Source organism: Diospyros lotus, chromosome 2 (assembly GCF_014633365.1).
Source record: "Diospyros lotus cultivar Yz01 chromosome 2, ASM1463336v1, whole genome shotgun sequence".
In the NCBI taxonomy this organism is placed as follows: domain Eukaryota; kingdom Viridiplantae; phylum Streptophyta; class Magnoliopsida; order Ericales; family Ebenaceae; genus Diospyros; species Diospyros lotus.
In genome coordinates this window covers 37,027,495-37,031,887 of record NC_068339.1, presented here as the reverse complement: position 1 = coordinate 37,031,887, position 4,393 = coordinate 37,027,495, and positions in this window count along the sequence as shown.

The following is a 4,393-nucleotide window of genomic DNA, read 5'->3' as shown; positions in this document are numbered from 1 at the left end:
ACTAATCTACAACAGTTTGTTTTTAAAGTTTTTTAATGTTTAAATTCATTATTTCACTTATTATTCCAACTTTGGTTTACTTGATATCAAATTGCATTAAAAAATTTAAAAAAAAAACACTATTTTTCAAGTCGCCGCCTAGGCCCCGCCTAGGCGCCCTAGGCGCTAGGCCCCAGTCGGGCGCCCGACTAGCGCCTAGTGCTTTTTCACACCTCCCATTTCCTCTTTTTGACTCTAGACTTTTCCACCAAGCTCTCATCTACATCCTTTGAATTTTCAACTACATTTAGACTAACTCAAAATTTACCATCCCCACATTTTTCTCAAATAATATTTACATTAATTGTTGGAAGTAATTTAAATAAGGAATTGACATACCTAGCTTTTCGGACAAAATCATTGATTTCCTGAGCAACCATCACTAACTCCCAATACATGACAATAATTAAATTAGGTTTTTTAGATCGAATATTTGGATAATTAGATTACCAAAGAAAATCAGGGTGTTACAGTATGTTGTTGAGAAATTTGTATTTTGATTTATAGTAAAAATAATCTTGTAAAATATATTTTCAGTAAATTTGGTTTATTGATAATTTTTAAAATATTTTTTAAAAATATTTTAAATTAGAAAACTTTATATATTTGTCTTTTGAAATTGCCAAAATATATTTTGTATGAGTCGAGCATGATTGATCAAGGTGTTTTGAAATTTTTGAAACTATTTTTCCTTAAATTGGAGAATTTTAGGCTCATATACTCTTATATCATCAAAATAGAAAAATATAATTTTATATTAATCGAGTTTGATGTAAAATATTTAAGAAAATATTCTTGAAGATCAACTAAGTATAAAAACCATTTGTTTAAACAAGTATGTGTAATTTTAAAGCTTTTGATGACAAAGTATTTAAATATTTTTTTAAAATCTTTCGTTTGTTTTTCAATCTTAAAATCAATTTTTGAGTCAATGGAGTATTGCTCAGTTTATTTTTCATTTTAATCGAGTATTGGTATATCTCAATCGAATATTATAAAAAAATTTACTCAAGTATGTTCTTAAACTTATAATTAAGTATAATACTTTGTATAATCGAGTATGAATCTTTTACACTCTAGTAATCTTTTAGAAAAAATTGATTATTCTTATAGCTACTAAAATTTGAGAATATTTTTAGTCGAATAATGCTTTACATGATTTTCAAAACTAGTCGATTATGTATTTTAGCAAATGTTTTTTTCAATAAACTATTAAGGTTTTCTACTTGAGTATTTTATGCAACCTCTTTATTTTTCAAAAATCAATCGAGCAAGGATATTTTCACCTGAGTATTCTTCTGTTATTAAAATTCCAAGTATTTCTTTAGTCGAGTATTTTTTTTTCCTCAATCGACTAATGTATTTTTTTAATCGAGTATCTATATATTTTAATCGAGTAAATATTGTATTGAATCTGACTAAGTCTCTATTTTTAATTTTAATTGAGTATTAGTTATCTGTACTCGAGTATATGTTTGTGTTTGTCAAGTAAGCTTAACCTGGTAGTCGAGTGCTTAATGTAAAGTCTCTGTGTCTTGTGAGTCAGTCGAGTAATGACATGGTCATACTTGAGTGAGGTACATGGTCATACTTGAGTGAGGTTTCTATATAATCGATTACTTAAATTATTCAATTGAGTATGTGCTATATTAGTCAAGTAACTGGCATTGAATTTTGAAAAATATAACCGTTACTCAAAAAGAAAAAAGAGGACTGTTTTGATCGTTAGAGCGTTATTTCTTTATTCTATGAGATCTAACTTTATTCTCTTATAAAAGATTGATAAATATAATTATGCATAGTGTACTTAATGCTTATTCTTATATTATGCATACGCATTATAACAAATTGGACCGTTAATGGTCAAATCAAAAAAGTTATGTGTGTAGGTTTTTATACCAATTCTTAAGCATCAAGCTTCTACAAAAGACCAAGTTATGCAATCGATTAAGCTGCTGTTGAGCCACAGAAGAAAACTTATGCTGTTGACATAGTCATGGTTGTTGGTGATTGAATAACATAGAGCTAATCCAAATACAACAAGCCTTTTTATTCATAGGCGATTGTGCAATACTTGAGTGAGTGATTCTTCTAGTTTAACTTTTTCACTCTAAGCATATATTCGGTGAGATTCAATGTATATCTTTGTAAACTAGATTTAGATTAAGAGATTTGAGTGATTTATTCATTCATTCTTTCGAACTTTCTTTTGTTCAAGAGAATCATTGGTATTATGGTACATCTTATATTTTTCCTCTTGAGAAATTCTTTCACATGTACTAAAAAATTGTAAAAGGTTATGTTTGCACCTTAAAAAAGAAATGTCTTGATTGTGGCTGAATCAAGTGTGAAAAAGCCATATGTAAAGGTTATTGCTAAGGTTGTAAAAAGTAGGGGTTCCTACTTAGCACATGAAAAAGTGAATGTTACTACTTAGCTTGTAAAATGTGGGGTTTCTACTTAGCCTATGAAAAGTTGAGGTTACTGCTTAACCTATAAAAGTTGGGGTCTGTACTTAGCCCATAAAAGTGAACGTTTTAGTAGAGCTTGAAAAAATTGTGTATGGGTTATAGTTGAGCCCTAAAAGTTAAAATTCTTAGTGGATATTTTCAAAATCCTTAGTGAGGAACAAAGGTAGTGGTCTAGGTATATTGGCCGAACCACTCTAAATTGTTGTGTTCATGTTGCTTGTTTTTTATATTTATGTTTTAACAACATTTCTCTTATTTGCTATACAAATGTTTTTCATACATAAATACATCTCATAGTATTATTTTTCAGTTGTCATTAAAATGCTTTTTTGGTTGGAATCATCTTAAGAATTTTATTCTTGTACATCTTCATAACTATTTTTGCTAATTCTTTCTTTTAAATGCTCCTGGTTAACTTTACATAAAAATTATATGACTAAAACAATCTCACATTCAGTTTTCATAAAACATTTATTTTATTCTACATTATGTATTCATATGTTCTTTCAAATCATAATTAATCATTTCTATAATGATTCTTATTGCACGTTGAAAAGTCATTCAAATATCAATTTTTTTATTGCATGTATAAAAGCTTTTCAAATCTATCATGTACACATGTTTAGCTTTATATATCTTTCAAAATGTTTCTTCTTGATGCAAAAAGGCTTATAGAATTTCTTTTTTAAAATTGCATATATTCTTATATCAATCTTTCCGTGCATTCTTTATGATGCATATATACTTGTATTTATATTATTTGCTGCCACAATTATTTATTTTAAATAAAAATGTTGTTATTAAATAACTTTACTGTATCATATTTCAAATTATTTTAAAAGTATCCAAAATACCTAATTCACTCCCTTCTTGGGTGATCTTTCAAGTGGTATTGGAGCAGGTACTTTGAATTTTGGCTTAATCGCCAGAAGTGATTGTAATACTCGGGAAATTATTAAGAGTATAATTGGTATTTGATGAAGGGTATAACTGGAATTATCGAAAGAAAGAGGCTGTAAGGCACACTAATGCAGCTTTAGACGATCGAATTAGACGAAAGAAGTACCCTAGACCCTAGATAGCCAAGGAAAATGGTATAGTATTAACATGTGATTCGAGTTATGATTTTTGGTGGTGAAAGAAGTGGGATCGAAAACATTTTTCGGTACAGCTAAAATGCAGCTGCGAATCAGGTTTAGAAATCGAATTGATATAGGGGACTTCCAAGAGGTCAATAGAAACCTGAGGGGGCTTTGGTTTTTCGTAAGGAATAACCTTTCAGTGGTTTCGGGATGAAACAATAGCCCGATGAGGACACTGGGGCGAAATCGCCATTATCGAGTAGCTTTGAAGTTATTAATTTTGTATTTTCGATATTGTAATGCAAATTAAATTGAGGATTAAGGATTTAAATGTAATTAGAGATTTACCCAAGTGAAATTAAGATAAAAATTTGGGGGTTAATGTATAATTTGTTTATATTAATAGAGTAATATATGGTTATATATATATACTTATGTGCGTGTGTGCATAGTGGCTTCTGCGAAGCTTTTGGGAAATGGCTGAGTGGAAGGGTGGTGGCCAAGTTTGCTTGGAATAGTGGGCAAGTTTGGATGCAAGAGTGGTGTCCAAGGCAGTTTAAGTCGGTGGAAAGGCTATAAATAGGGAACAAAATTAAGAGCAAATGGAGGAATCAAGATAGAGGGGGAGCAAGCAGGGCGTGACCATAGAAGAAGGAGAAGTTGCAGCAAGTGGCCGAGAGCTTGAGGGAGCGGTTGAGAGCTTGAGGAATCAAGAAGGTGAGCTGGAAGCGATGCTGGTGGTTGGAGGAAGCCCGGAAGTCACCAGAGCAGGCCGCAACAGCAAGCCGCGGCCATAACCGT